The sequence below is a fragment of the Vanessa tameamea genome, chromosome 5 (assembly GCF_037043105.1).
Source record: "Vanessa tameamea isolate UH-Manoa-2023 chromosome 5, ilVanTame1 primary haplotype, whole genome shotgun sequence".
Lineage (NCBI taxonomy): Eukaryota > Metazoa > Arthropoda > Insecta > Lepidoptera > Nymphalidae > Vanessa > Vanessa tameamea.
In genome coordinates this window covers 9675937-9692924 of record NC_087313.1, presented here as the reverse complement: position 1 = coordinate 9692924, position 16988 = coordinate 9675937, and the positions used below count along the sequence as shown (strand labels likewise).

The window sequence follows — 16988 nt, the reverse complement described above, 5'->3', positions numbered from 1 at the left end:
ATAACATTATAAACTAAATAAATATTTATATCGCTACCAATATTTTGTGCGTGTGTGTGAGCGTATTTGTGAGTGTATGTGTAAGTGTAGTATAAAAAAAAGATAATAAGAGTAGGAAAAAAAATATTGGACACTTGCAAATTCATTGATGTCAAATTTTCAATACCGATTGCGGTCCAATTTCGATCACTGTGCGATATAATGCAATTGCGAAAGATCATAAAATATTCCCACGATAATAAAGTCTTTAAGACGAGCAATAATATTCTCTAAATACATACGCGAACCTCTATACTTGTAATAGATAAAATAATAAAGTTACTTTAAGTTTTTATAGATAAACGTTTTTATCATACAACTTCCATGGTTTGATGACTAAGGCGGTCAATGCAATTTACTATAATTGCCTCATCACGGGCTTTAGCTTGTCTTATCCTAGCATAAACAGCGGATGACGTCAAGATTATTAACAAAAAATTTAACGTATATCTTGATGATGATGATCATATTTATATATAGAAGAGCCGAGTTGCCTCATTGGCTAGAACACACGTATCTTAACCAAAGATTGAATGTTCAAATCCGGGTAAGATCCATTGATTTTTTTGTGCTTAATTTTGTTTTATATGTCATCTCATGAAGTGCCGGCGTTGGGGGGAGGGCGATCAGGTGACAGCCCAGGGCGCCTAATTTGGGGGGGGGGGCGCAGAGATATGTAGTGTCTTGCCTTCCATCCGTATGTATTTTTCGAAGTGCCTTCGATATTTCCAGTCCGACCCTGGTCATATAAAAAGGCACCGAATGCATGACCACCCCAGAGCTCCTAAATGGTTAAGGCCAGCCCTGATCTCATGCTCGGTGATGGAGAAAAACAATCCATTCCATGATGTGTCTAATTAAAATCTGCTAGATGTGAATTGAATAACTCACATTAAAGCAGTGACGGAATAAACTCCAGAACCTCAAAAGGACATCGAACCTTTACGAGCCTCTATTGGGACATTTAAAATTTTTATTTTTATTTTTAGCATTTTATGTGTAAGTTCTTGTATTTTACGACTATATATTAATCAAATCATTAAGCAAGTACTTAATTAAATAATCACGCTTAATTGCAATTATATTTTAAAATACTTTAAAGGAATTAAATATATTTTAATTTATATTTATGATTCGTCGTTTTTGGATACGCCAATTGATGTAATTACGTTGAAAATAAATTTAAACATGTCCAAAAAGTAGTTTTTTCGCGAAAACAGATATTATAGTTTTTTTAAACAGTTTTTATTTACTTATCTATTTATAAAAATTATATATATTTAAATAATATTTTTACTGTTAGCAATACAATAACCACAGTAGGTACTGTTAGGGGAGAGTACTATCCTTAAATTAAGGCCACTAAATGTATACATTGCTGTTTATTAAATAAAGACAAAAATATTTAAAAAAATATAAATAGACTAAGACAAAACAGTTCAGTTCTTTTCTCACTTACTGCTTGTCAATATTTTTTGGGCTGGCTGTTGACGAACTTTATTGCTAACAATAATAAAAAAAAACAAGAGTATAAAAAATAATGTTTAAAACATGCAAAAAAGATATATTTTCTTAATGTTATTTCGTATTAATGTGAATACTTTTTTTTCACACGTTATTAAATCTGAATTTGACAATGGACCATTTCCATCATAATTTATATGGTTCATTCATGATGTGAAGCATAATATACCTAAAACTACACGATAGTATAAATGAATGAATATGTTTGTATGCGGATAATTGTTGGAGCTTAAAAAAAAGTAAAAAAATATAAATTATTTATTTGTGTAATTTCCGTACGCCTTGCTTTAAAATTATCAGCACGAAATCTTTGTATGCAAAGGTTGTCTTCAAAATTTGCACAGCAAACGCAATATTAGTATTTATTTACGTGGTACTGGTACCGATATATATATTATATATAACTCGTACTTTTTTTTTGATGTAAAACTGGTCACCACTTCCCATAGACAGTGGCACTGGTACATCCGGAATACAACAATATTGAGCATATATATTACTGCCAAAGCATGCTTGCTTTGGCAGTAATATATATAATTAGTTGTGATGTCATATCATATATATAATTAGTCGCACAAAGGCCTACCTAAAAGACCTACCAAGGCATGGGTGATCCATCACGTCTAGGTGGTGGGACTTTCTCAAAGTGAAATACGCGAACCCCCATGGGTTCGCCATTCGACGGGCGGTTGTGGCTTGATGACTGGCAGGCACATAAATGACAGTAAATGCATAATGATTTAAAATCAGCACTTTTTCAAGATTTTTCAGAGGTCGACGAAATAATAAAATACGTAAACGTTTGCTAAATTCAAGACTAGTCGCATTATTATGCCGAGACATGGGCAGTGGATTCGTTTCATTAGTGCTACAGTGTTGTCAAAATTTGTTGGTTATTAGATCGTTTTTTGAACTTCGTCACGGAATCTATTTATTTTTCAAACACTTCTACCTTAAATTCCGATTTGAATATGAAACCTGCCTTAAAAGAGTAGCCTATTTAGCCGACCCTTTTTTGCCTGAATTTATCACGACGAACGCCTTATCCATGGATTCCGAAATAGGGGCGCAAATTATTCTTTATCTTTCTCAGGTCTCCGTCGAACTGAAAAGGTATTTTCCGGGTATTAATAATGCTAAGGATGGCTGGATTCGTAACTCATTTGTAGTCATGAACGAGAGCATATATACTAGTTTGAGTATTAAGCAATAGGAGTCATAATAAGAAATTTCCGTAGATTAAAATTAAGCTGATTTAAAAAGGATAGATTGTAGGGCTGCTAGACAGGAGTATCCCGAACTCTCACGCAAAGTGGTGAATTTTCTTTTACCCTATGGGACCATTCATTTATTACGTAAGACTATTTTCGCTAAAAAAAAGAACTGGCCAACCCCCTCCCTCCCTGTTTGATATTTATTACGTAAGGAATCTAAAAAAGAAAAATACACGTTTGGTTTATTTTACTGTTTATTTTTCAAAGTAACAACTTTTTGAAATGTGTTTATTTGTAATTTCAAAGGTTCTAAAGGTACGCATCCGAGCGAACCTCAGTAATCGCGCGTTTTTGTCAAATAATTTTATTTTTTTTGATCTTATGTAAGAACTATCGAAACTCATTCCCAACCCCTTGTAAAAAAACATAAGAAGTGGTCGACCCCCCTCCGCCCTTAAATCGTCTTGCGTAATAAATGAATGGCTATGCTACAACATACTTATGTGAGAGTAGGTTTTCACACCTGCTCATGATTAAAACGAAAAGCACAAACACAACATGAATCCGAGTCAGAATTAAAGTTAAAAGAAAAGAATCACATCACCATCACATTAATATTAAAAAGATATTTCTTTCGGCGCTGTATTTTTTACCTTTCATTGGAATAAAAACCTTACAGAAAATAAGTATCAACAGTCAATTTTATTATTTCCTTTGAGGGAGGTAATTTAATTAAATGGTTAGGGTTCGCTGTCATCTGAAAACTTTAATAGGGGTTCGCGGAGCCAAAAGTTTGAGAAACCCTGCGCCAAAGTACAAAATAAATATCTCTTTATACATATATTCATTGTTTATAAAAAAAATCGTAGTTTTATTTAATGAATAGTCTTACTATTAAAAATAAAAGTATTATTTTCATAGATTATCTAAAAGAAATACGAATTAAAGAGTGTTAATTATAAAAACATTTAAAAATAAAAACTGTAAACATCTTTTCATAGTATGGTGTATTTCATATATTCACATACTACATTATATGAATATATGAAATTATTATAGTCACAACTTCATATTAAATTCTTAATACTGTTGCAGGGGTTCATTACATACATATGTGAGCAAATGAACGACCAGATTCTTAGCAAGATGTTCCTTTATAACGGCGAAGTCTTTACTGGTTTTGCTACTAGGTTACGCCTATTAGATAAGTATTACGCTCGCTTAAGGTATTTCTTACCGCGATTATGTTATCAAGTGAAAATCCTACAAACGTGTTAATTATTTGAATAGACAATTGAGCGTCTAATTCATAAAAAATATATATTAATAACTAAACATCGAAAATTGTTATACATATTTTTTTTGTATTTATAGACTTTATTTATGTAGTAATAACAGTACGTATTTAAATAAGTGTACGTAAATCAAAAATATATTTAATATAAAATAAGTTAAATCTCATATTATGAAAAGTGTGTTAACGTGTACGAAAAATACGAAAAAAAATCTATTTTTTTATTTTTAAAATTACAATTATTGTTTCTGATATATATTTTAAGGAACTTGAAATTCAATAGTGAAGTCCGGTTCTAGAAGCATTGCAAGTGTAAAACATTCCTTACAACGTCATTGCGTCACCAACCACAGACTACGATTTTACCTGACATACTACGATATGAGTGTACGATGTTACACTCACTGGCTCACGTGTTCTCCAAGCCAGAACACAGCGTTAAAATGTCCGAGAATAGAAATTACGGCTACGATAGATACAACAAAATGGAAATGAGCTAAAACATCAATAGAAATATTTACAAAAGAACTTGGTGCAAACATTTCCTATGTAAATATAAAAATAAACGTTATCTGCGTATTATATAATGTATCGATACTGCAGTAATATTGTTGCAGAAGTAAATACAGAAACTGGTAAGTTGGTGATATCCTTGGCCCAAAATCCTACCTAAATTCCTAAAAGCAGGGAATTTTAGCCATGGAGTAGCTGTAATTGTTAATATTAAATTCCTAAAAGCAGGGAATTTTAGCCACGGAGTAGCTGTAATTGTTAATATTAAATTCCTAAAAGCAGGGAATTTTAGCCACGGAGTAGCTGTAATTGTTAATATTAAATTCCTAAAAGCAGGGAATTTTAGCCATGGAATAGCTGTAATTGTTAATATTAAATTCCTAAAAGCAGGGAATTTTAGCCATGGAGTAGCTGTAATTGTTAATATTAGGGATTTGCCAAACCATAATATCGGTCCTTTTCTATTTTTTATAGTATTTATGATAATCAGCAAATACTACACTAAAATATAATATGCTTTTATTATAGCATGAAATTATTCAGCGTGCCGGTAATAGAGAGCTATAGAGCCTCTTGCCGTATTACGGTAGATTATCAACATATACATATATTATAACTATATAACGCTATAGCTAATGCATTGGTATAGATAATGCATAGTTATCGTGTGCAAATTCTAGTAAATACATTATCACAAATTATTATGCGCTGCTGGGAATTTGAATTACACATTCAACACTACTTAAGGCGTATGAGACGTAGCCGGAGTGACGTTAGACAGTGATATCATATGCAAAGTTATGAGTGAGAATCGAACATTAAAAAATAACATTTTTTGTAGCATACTGTATGTATTTTGCTGATGGGGCTCCTCTTTTTTTAAGACGTTCGCAGTGTGGCCAATTTTAAAGAACATACATCCTATGCGTTTGATACATATTAAGACTCGTAACTGATCTTTAGCTTTGTAAAGATGAGACAAATTCCCGCAAAAAAAACTCTGGGCGAGTGTAGTATACTTCTAAAATTACATAAATTTAATATATTTTTGAAAATATCGACAATTTATTTAATATAACATTAACAGCCTGTAAATTTCCCACTGTTGGGCTAAGACCTCCTCTCCCTTTGAGGAGAAGGTTTGAAGCATATTCCACCACGCTGCTCCAATGCGGATACACATGTGGCAGAATTTCATTGACATTAGACACATGCAGGTTTCCGACACGATATTTTCCTTCACCGCCGAGCACGAGATGAATTATAAAAACAAATCAAGCACATGAAAATTCAGTGGTGCTCGTCTGGGACCCGCAATCAGGTTAAGATGCACGCGTTCAAACCACTGGGCCATCTCGGCTTTTATTTAATATCCCGTCTTACATCTATTTCTCTCTTTGCCACTCTCTCTCGAAGATTGTTCTAGAATAGAAATAAACAGCTCGAGACGGTAACTAAAGCAAATAACATTTTATCAAAGAAGTTTTTAATATTCATATAAAAACCGTTGTAACAGAAGAAAAAACAAAGGATTTTGATGTGAAAAATTATTTATCATCCATCATATTATTAATCTTATTTCTAACACCGGAGATGTATTATAAAATATTATCGATTTAAATATCTGTCCGAATTAATTTATTACTGAATATTTTGGGCGGTCTTTGCACTGTTTTTTTTTTATTATTTCGATATATATTGAAACGTACCGTTGAACTTAAGTCTAAAGAAAAAACTGACTTTCCGCATTCACAACTTTATCAATGGTACATATATTGAAATAAAATATAGAATATATTGTTTGAGAGAAAAGTTTAGTCGAGTATTTTATATCGCCCAAAATCCACTCGCGCCATCGCGACATTCTCGCTAAAGGAAAACATTATCAGGCAGAAAACATGGCTGTGTAAAGGCCCATCCACTTATTATTTATTATTCTGCCATACACCAATACTTTGTATTGCTTTGTTGCGGTTTACAAATAAATGAGTCTACGTAATTACAGACACTTTGAACACGTGATTGGCAGCCCATTGGCGGTGATAGGAGTTTATGCTTCTTGCAACAGCAATCTATTGGCGAAGTTGATCACTTACCACCGGCGTATTCGTTGGTCATTGACCTTTCTAAAAGAAATAGAATAAAATACACTCATGTCTAATTAAAAGAGAATATACGTTCGCGCATCATTGTGTTTCTAGGAAGTTTCTAGTATTTTTGAATAATTATTAATGTCGATTTATATTAAAATCAATCCAGTAAAAATGAGATAGCAAAATATAAATTACAAAATAGTTCCAGTTTTTCATCGTTTTATTTTATCCTTTGAATTTTCTTAATTTTTAGACAAGCTGACGCTCGAAGCAGACATGTTTAAATAATTTCAGCGACGTTACATTTAAAGGTAAAAATATCTTACAGTATTATAATATATATATATCTTAAGACTTATCTCGAAGGCTAATAACACTCAATTAAATGTTATATTACTCCGACGAACTGTGCTTTTATGACAGATAATCCCTCACGCTCTTTATTATTACTAATAATTGTTAAGAGAATACGAAATTTTATAGGATAATTTTATACCTATAACATTACACTTTGCTCGTAAACAGTAATTATATCGATAATAAAATTGTAAGAGGGCCATCTTCTTTGAATATGATCTCTTGTGATTTATTTTCTTGAAAAGCATTTATTTTAAATTAGTATTCGACTTCTGTGCTTAGTCTAAAATATGCCTATTCTTGCCGTAATAATAAAGTTAAGCCTGTAAATGTCCGACTGCTGGAGGCCTCCTGACCGTTTGAGGACTATTTTTATTAATCCACAAATATAACTTAGTGGACATTAAAAAAAAAACATAAATGAAACGCATGAAAATGTAGTATATCATCGATTAAGGTTATCGTGTCCTAACCATTGCACAAAGGCGGGCCTGAACAACGCACTACCAGTATGTAATACACTGGAAAAATATTTACACTGAGGCCGTCTTTTTAATAACACGATAAAATTTTTATGACATATGGTAGATGGACGAGCCTATGGGCCACCTGATGGTAAGGGGTCGCTAATGCGCCACCAACCTTGGCAACTAAGATGTCATGTCCTTTGTGCCTGTAGTTACACTGGCTAGGTGGTATCTACCCAGACGCGCTTGCACAAAGCCCTGTATCTGAGTAAGTAAGTACACATTTGTTAGACAGGGACGAAAAAAGTTTCGGAGCTCTCTGAGTTCTTCCATAGGAAACGTATTGCTGTTTGTAATTACTTGCTACCGCAATTATGATCGAATTCTTTAATACGACACGGTAAATTAATCCATACTAATATTATAAATGCGAAAGTAACTCTGTCTGTCTCGCTTTCACGCCAAAACTACTGGACCGATTTAAATGAAATTTGGTACACAAATAGTCTAGAGCCTGAGAAAGGACATAGGCTACTTTTTATTTGGAAAAAAGTGCTGTAAAGGGTTGAAAAGGGTGATGAAAGGTTGTAAGTTGTTGAAAGTATTGTCATTTTTAGAACTAGAAGCATAAAACTTATATTTTAGGCTGTACAATTATAAACTAACATATCATGACACCCACTAGGAGCTAATTTTGGAAATTCTACCCCTAAAATGTTGAAATAGGGATTGAACGTTTGTATGGAAGTCCTTAATTTTCTAAGTTAGAAACATGAAACTTTATTTTTGGGATACTGATTAAAAATGAGTAGATACGTATTTAAACGATTTTGGATATTTTACGCCTAAGGAGGGAAATGGAGGTGACATTTCGTATATAGGACAGTCTGAAAGACTGACATTTTTAAAGTTAGAAGCATGAAATTTTATTTTTGTGCCACTGATTAAAAATGAGTTCATACGTATTTAAGCGTTTCTGGATATTTTACGCCTAAGAGGAAAAATAGAGTTTGACATTTCGTATACAGGTTAGTATGGAAGTCCGTCATATTAAAGTTAGAAGCATGAAATTTTATTTTTGGGCTACCGATTCAAAATTAGTTGATTCGCATTTAAGCGTTTCTGGATATTCTACCCTAAGGGCTGAAATACACACCAATGTGGTTTACAAAGAGGTATTACATTAACGTAATATTTTAAGTTAATTTGTAAATATATTCATATTCTACGCGGGCAAAGCCGCGGGTAACAGCTAGTATATATATAAATATGCTTATGAATTTGTATATCTATTATAATTTCTGAGAATACGCTCGTCTAGACGATACACTCTCGCTTATTAACGGTATTACGAGGCCAAACACAAAATGTTTGAAGAAGTTGTTTGTCTGGCCAACTGTCGCATCAACGTAATTATGTATTCACTTTTAGTGACACTCTTGTTGACTCTTGCGCAGTATTTTTTATGTGAAAGTCAAAAATCGTGCAGAAGGTACCAGTCACCTGTCACCTGATGGTAATTAGTCGTCATTGCCCATGGAGACCTATAACACATGAAGGCTTGCTGATGCGTAGCCAAATTTACTTATATGTTACGAAGATATGATCTTATTATATTAGTCGCGAATTATGTGTATTGTTTTATCGAAGATCATCATAAACCTTCTCCTTAAAGGGGCTTTAGCCCACCAGTGTGATTTGTACAGGCTGTTATTGTTCTGTTATAAAATAATAAAGTATGTTTTTTGATTAATTTGTTTCGTACCCATAAATTTGAGAATTTCTGTAAAATGTTGAATGCAGTTCTTCTCTACTTTAAAAGCGACGTAGATTCTAATACAAAATTTGTCTACCCTTGCCAGTTTCAGACACCATACAGCCACGTTACAATTCACTATAGTTCAACCTGCAAACGTGGATTAAAACGCAAAGTATAATAATAGCGCCATAGTCACACGAGAAAGGGTCAATTTTGAGCTCAGATTGTAAATAATAAAATAAATTTAAACACTAAAATCCGACTACGAAAAAAAAAAGCTCTGAGAAGTACGGAACAAGGAAATTGTCTTTCGAAAATGTATTTACCAACCAGTAGTTTGGCTTCACAGCCAAATTACTTTCACAAGAGCAACAGACAAACAGACAGAGTAACTTTCGCGTTTATAATATTAGATATGTATGTGTGAAGTTACCCTATACATTTTATTTTAGTTATAATTTTATTTCATTTTACCTAATTATTGTATATAATGAATTCAACCTACAGGATCGTTTTAATATTTACAAACTATTAAAATTGTGTATTTTATCAAATCTAAATTATAGGTACACTGAAATAAAGTATTGGTGGTTCTATTTAATTACTATAAATGTATTAATGTATTTTTAGTACAATGAGTCTTGGAATATTATTTTAATAATATTTTAAAACCTAAAAAGAATCGCTGTTATTATAGAATAGAAGAATAAAAAAAGACCTATGTTTAATGATATGTAATCACAATTAAAAATAGCGGAAACATTTAACCATAATTATTAACGACCTCACGATATTGTAATAATATAAAAATACAAATGTAGAAATACAATTATCTTGTTAGCATTTTCAAAAAAATGACCTTGACCATTAAAGTGGTAAACTTAGTTTAAAAAAGTTACGTTGAAAAGCTTTAATTTAAAAATCGAACGCTTTTATTTGTTTACTTTTTGTAATCTATATTTATACCATTTTAAATGTTATCTACTTATTTACACCTATAATACGAATTTTCAATAATATTTAAGGCGAGAGCTGTCACATTGATATGTCGTCGCGACCAACTGTTCGGCATATGGGACCTTTGGACTAGCTCAATTTGAGTTAATATTATAAGTTTATATTTTAGTTTTCTTTGTTCTTTTAGTTAGCAAAAAAACCTGATTCTTTAATAAATACTGAGCACGATGATTTTTAATGAATTATTTTTAATGTAAAGTAATAATAGATGAACTTTAAAATATTTATATTTTATTATTTTTATTATAATATATTTTTGATGATTTTTATAATTTTTCTTTTTTTTTCTGTCACGCAAATATTCTTCAATTGTATATCGATTACCTTTATAAGCTTATACAAAACTCAAGAAGCAAAGTTAATAATTTTCTGTCATAAAAGATTTAAATATTTTTTTAAATTATAAGTATGTTTGGTCCCGTGACAACATCTTCGGTCTTTTTCGAAAACGGACATTTTCGAAAACCTTTCGTACCTTAACTCACCTTTTTCTTCAAAAAATTCTTAATAATTTTTTTGGTAGAGTTGAGGTTTTGTTGTCTATTTTTAATACAAATTAAAATCATCTTTTCAAAAGACAAACAGCTCAGTATAATAGATCTAACTAATTATTATTGTAAATTAACTACTTGAGTAGTCTGGGTAAGCAATGAATAAATAAGGGAAAATATCAAAACAATGATTTTTGAAAATAAAAAAATAAATCAGAATGGCTCCCTTATGCAAGAATACTTGAAAACTTTACTTGATGACAGTTAATACATATGCTTGGCTTAATATAATATTACATGAACGCCTGATGAGGTGCTTACGACATAACTTAAAAAAAGCTATTTTAGCTTGAGCCAGTGTAACTATAGATGCAGAGGTCATCTTTGTTCCTAGGTTTGTAGGACTTTGATGTTGTAAGGGCTTGCTTTTAGAACAGTGCCAATGGCTGAAATAATAATATTTATGCTGTTACAAAATTATTTTCAAATTCATTTATTAAAAAAAAATCGTTTCATAATCAGTGAAATTATTGTGGGAAATCAACAAGAGATATAACAAATCGTTTTCTACGATATCCACTCATATCACTTCTACCATTAAATTTTAAATGGAGTTATTCTCTATATAAAACTCAACAATTAAAATGGAATTACCATAATCAGTTCACAATTGACGAAGAAACATAGACTAAAAAAACATAAGGCCGAATTAAAACCACCTTCGTATTTTGAAGTGGAATAAAAAAACAAAATAATTGAGATTAATTGCATCTATGAAAAAGAAAATTAAAACTGTTGGAACATCTAGACTATATTTGGACTTACTTATTTGGCTATCAAGAATCATGATGTTTCTTCCATAAAGCCGTTAATTGCGTGCACTTGTGGTGCCCTTAAGGTACTGTTTTGTATCTGTGGTCAAAGATTTATACACTTATTTTTAAATTTGAAAACCTCAACCTTGATATTGAAAAGGATAAATAAAAAGAGATATTAAATTTAAATATCATATAACTCTATCATATACCTCTCACTGGACAACTCGTACATAAATAATTAATCTACCTACAAATATTGTTGACGTTTTAAAACACAATGTTTTAAATTTTCTTTTTCCACAGAAACGTCACCACCGCCACCTTGGAACTAGGCATCATCTTCCTATATCTAAAGACTAGTTGTCGCCCGCTGCTTCGCTCGCTTTTTAGGGGTTGGTTGTCTTGCGTTAGATAAAAAATGTAGCCTATGTGGTTCCTTGGAGTTCAAGTTTGCTTCAAACCAAATTTTGACAAATTCGGTTCATTGGTTTGGCACTGAAAGAGCGACAGATAGACAGAGTTACTTTCACATTTATAATATTAGTATAGATTTATTTATGAAAAATAAAAAACAAACAGAGAAACAAGTCCTTATAGGATCATATACGACACATAAAAAAAATGTATTAAATTAAAAACATAATGAAAAAGGTAAAAAAATCTTTATAAAATATGTTATTTGTACAAAAGTGCCGCATGATTTCCTCGGTCTGGTCATGTAAGATCTTAAAGAATAAAACTGGATATGTTTAAATACATTTATAATATTTTCCAGTCTTATTCAATAAATAAATCCTTGGTCATTCTTCTTCATTCGCCCATGCAGAGATAAGACTAGTTTAGTCTTATAATAATCGACCTATTTATAATATATGGAATATTATTTTATAAATAAATTAGATAAACTCTTGTTCAAAGATTCAGTATCATAGTTTAGTGTTAGTCGATAATAGTAAATATTAATAATTAATATTGTTATCCTTTTATCAAACTTCAATCATTTTCAATGTTTACTTTTGTTTTTATTGGTGGTGGGGCTTTGTGCAAGCCCGTCTGGGTAGGTACCACCCACTCATCAGATATTCTAACGCTAACCATCACTACTCAGTATTTTTGTGTTCCAGTTTGAAGGGTAACTGAACCAGTGTAACTACAGGCACAAGGGACATAAGATCTTAGTTCCCAAGATTCGTGGCGCAATGGCGATGTAAGGAGTGGTTAATATTTCTTACAGCGCCATTGTTTATGTCCGGTGGTGACCACTTACCATCAGGTGGCCTATATTATACATACAGGTGGCTCGTCATAATATATGCCATAGAAATAAATTAATTAAAAAAGAAAGACAGGTTTTTCTTTGTGATAACTATTATAACATTACATTATTATAACTAACTATACACTTATACAGTCATATTTAAATTACGAAAATAATATGCACTTATATTTTACTGGCTTCTAAAGAAGGTGGCTATTTATAATAAAGATTTTATATGATTCAACAACTTTCAAGTCACAATGTCAATTTCAATTCTTACCAATAAATTAACTAAAATTACATTTTTTTTATAATGATTCTACAAATATCCAAATGTTTTAAAGTACAAGTATTTGTAGAATAAGACTCATATTTCAATTAAGAATAATAGGTAAATACAGTATTTGATTTTTTTTTTAAATTTAAAACGTTAATATTATAATTAAAACTTATGTCCAAAGCGTTCCTATTGAAAGTGAAATCATCTTTAAATTCTTATAGAAAAAAAAAATCATGTCTAATGATTTAGAGATATTATGCAATATTTCACTTTAGTTTTAACACGTTTTTGTTAAATAATGACTTATTTATAATAGGTTTTCTTGCTGCATCAAACTGTAAATTTAGTAAAGTCCTGTACCGATAGTTCTGAGTTACTTAAATAATCTTCATTAATTAGTTCAATGCACCTACATTTTAAGTAGCTTGAACCATTCATTTAATGATTAAATAAAATAATATTTATGTTTTTATAAAATATTTAAGCATGACGTCATTTAAATGAATTACAAATAATGCAGGGCCTAGAGGTAATCATAAATAAAAAATACAGTATTTTTTCAATGTTGTAAATACTTTAAATTAAGTAATTTTTATCTTTTACATAAACAAATATGATTATTTCGTCTCATAATTTGGTGTCATGCGCAATACTTTTAGGCTTAGGCTTTCACAAAGATTTGTTAAAAAAAATTAGCTATTATTAAAGTATATTCGGGATGTTATAAAAAACTGTTAAATTAAGTATTTATGTAAAAGTTCGATTTATAAAATTTTGTGTGTAAAATATTATTTAATTCTTAAAGATTTTTATTTATGATCTCGGTCTATTTTTTTTTTTATTAAATTTGTTGTTAATTGTCTTTGAGTGTAAGTAGCAGTTCAAGTGAGTTAACGCTAAAACATATTTTCATCATCATCATCAATGAAACAGATACTAATATTTTTGTTAACAGAATATGAACTATATTCTATATACTTTTTGGTATTAAAAAATCCCAAGTGTTCCAATAAAAATAAACAAAATGCAACGGCCATTTTGATAAATTTGCCAGTCATATTCTATCTGCTAATCTTATCTCTAGACTACCACCACAGATAGGATTTGTATAGCTTAGATTAAACTTAGGTATAGTAAGAATTGTCATTCTTATTTTTATATTGTCTGATATATTATATAATATTGTCCGCCTTTTCGAATTCTGAGAAAAACATCACTCGATATGAATACCTTCTTATAAAAAATGTACCAATATTTTTAGATTAATGGATGTAATGAAAATATAAAATAATTATGAAACAATTAATTATTTATTTTGTGAACAATGTATTAGGTTTTTTTTTTAAGTAAATGAATAGATATGAATTTAAAAATAATGAAGACAGATAATATAGTATATTTTTTTTATCATAAACAGTTCAACTTATGGTTAGAAAATTATCCTCCTGATGGTAACAGATCATCACAGTCTATAGACATTGGCGCTGTATGAAATATTAATACTATCGCCAATGCGCCACCAACATTGGGAACTAAGATGTAATTGTAACTATAGAGAAATCACCATTCTCTATAGTTACAACAGCACAATCAAACTTGAAACCAAAATACAACAATACTAAGTACATCGGTAGAATATCTGATGAATTTGAGGTTGATACCCGGGCTTGCGATAATCTCCAAAAACCAATTTTCAAATGATAATAACATTATTATTAGCTTTTTAGAATCAATATATTTGGCTGAGTTTTGATAGTCAATTAGGATAAACAATTTTATAAGTATATATTATAAAATACTGTTTGAACCTGGCTATTTCTTGCGAAGCTACTGCGTAAATTAAGTTTTAAATTATATATAAAATTAATATTTCTTTGTTCTGATTTTTTAACTGTACCTGTTAGTATGCTTGTACAAAATGTTGCTAACACTAATGGTTCTGATGATAATGCAATCTACTATATCTACTACTACTATCTAAAAACTCTTTATACAACACGGTTTAAATAAAAGCTTATTTTTAAAATTTTTGACATAATTATGTACAGTAATTTGGTAATTTTATAAAGACGTATTGGTTTCTTATTCAATATATTTAATAAAATAAACACAATTCGGAATAATTTTTATAAAAAAGTTCTACTAATCAATAATAACTAAGCTTTTATTATCTGCGAAGTAGATTAAAATACCAGATCTTGAAAACAACTAGTGCTTGTAATAAATACTAACTTCCTTTTATCAGACTGAGTAAGAGTTAAAATCGACAAATAGGGTAATCAAAGATTGAACCAGTACCCCGCGTCTGGTCAGGAAATTGTGCAATTCGTCTTCTATTACACACATTACGACGCTTCCTTGTGCCAACAAACTGCTCCCGGAAGTCTGATAGCGACCTACGTTCAACCACATGCAAATATAGACACAAATGTTACATTGTTTATTGATTTCGATTCGGCTGATTATAAAAAAGAAGTTCGTGATGACGAAAAATTTCAGAAGTTTAATTGTTATTATAAAATAAACTTTCAATTTGTTTAAGTATCAGATTTACTAAAAGAGATTAAAATGTAGCTTAAAATTACTATAGAAGATGTAAGAAAATATTTTTTATAACAAATAAGAGTTAACTGAGAAGAATAAACAATATTTATCTTCAATCTGTAAAGAGATCTTTACAAACCAATCGACATATAAATCGTCTAATGTATTAGCAGTTATCCGTTTTACTTTCATTCAATCAACGTAACATATTCGACTCTGACTGTAAGGCAACAAAGTATAATTCAGTCCTTTCGAAGAAGTAAGCCAGACGTGTGTTTGTTGCTAATATTAGATGGGACAAAAAACGGCGTCGGGTTGTGGCCCTTCTTTCACGGCCCTCGTCCCGGAGCGCGCCGCGTGCTTCCTACCCGATCACACAAGTACGTATAGCTTTGCCAACAGACTCAGCAGTTCACCGCGCGCCGCTACCCGGTGCGCTCGTGTATTTTATTACGGACACTTGCGATCTCGCAACCAACACAAGTGCATAACATCGCTATTAAAACGTTATTTTCGGAGAGTGGCACTATTTTTAACGTGCAACACGATAGTGTGCATCCTGGCTCGTCCTTTTTGCAAATGTGGGTTTGGATCATCCGCAGAGGGAAAAATAAACATAGCACTCCGGTAAGTTATCCGTTGGTTGTGTTTAATGTTATTATCATTCCTCATTCCTATCGTTTATTCTATATTCATCGTGAACTTGGATGCTGCAAGTGCTTCGGTTAAAAAAATACGCAATTTTTCAACACGTTATGCTAATGAGACTCGATAATAGTTTCACGAAACGCGCTAACAATCCAGCGAAAGCGAAATTTCTGAATATCGGTAGCCAGATTCCATTCATATCTTTTAACATAAAAAATGTAATCATGTTTTTCGTATTAGCATCTTATAGAAATCCAAATAAAATGTTTATTTTGAGACATAACTCGTTAATATATTAGTTACTGTGAAGCTTAAGCAATATTATAACAATGTACAATGAGGAGATTCAACGGAAACAAATAAGACATCCTTATTCTCATTTAGAAATAGATGTGTTTCTCCGTCTCTCATACACCAAACTATTGCGCTGGATTTGACAACAATATTGTAAAGACGTGGGTGCTAATCCTATGATTATGATAATTTATAAGATATTATTTATATGTTCCATATTTAAATATATATAAAATTCGAAATTTAAAATGGAATATTTGAGGAACACATCCAGAAAAAGTTAAACAATTACGCATAAATGTAACTAAATTACGTATTATTTAGCCGTATAAAAAGTGGCTAATTCTGTTCGTGTCGATGTGCCGGCATGCACTAGCA

The 16988-nt window shown here is 31.0% G+C and overlaps 1 protein-coding gene across 1 annotated transcript in view; it reads left to right on the top strand.

Annotated features, from left to right (window-relative positions):
- Positions 1-16049: 16049 nt before the first annotated feature.
- Positions 16050-16988, top strand: part of LOC113392272 (beta-1,4-glucuronyltransferase 1) — a 57327-nt gene continuing 56388 nt past the window's right edge. The window contains exon 1 of the mRNA XM_026628620.2: positions 16050-16295. The gene's annotated coding sequence lies outside the window, so the exon portion shown is untranslated. The remainder of the gene's footprint in view (positions 16296-16988) is intronic.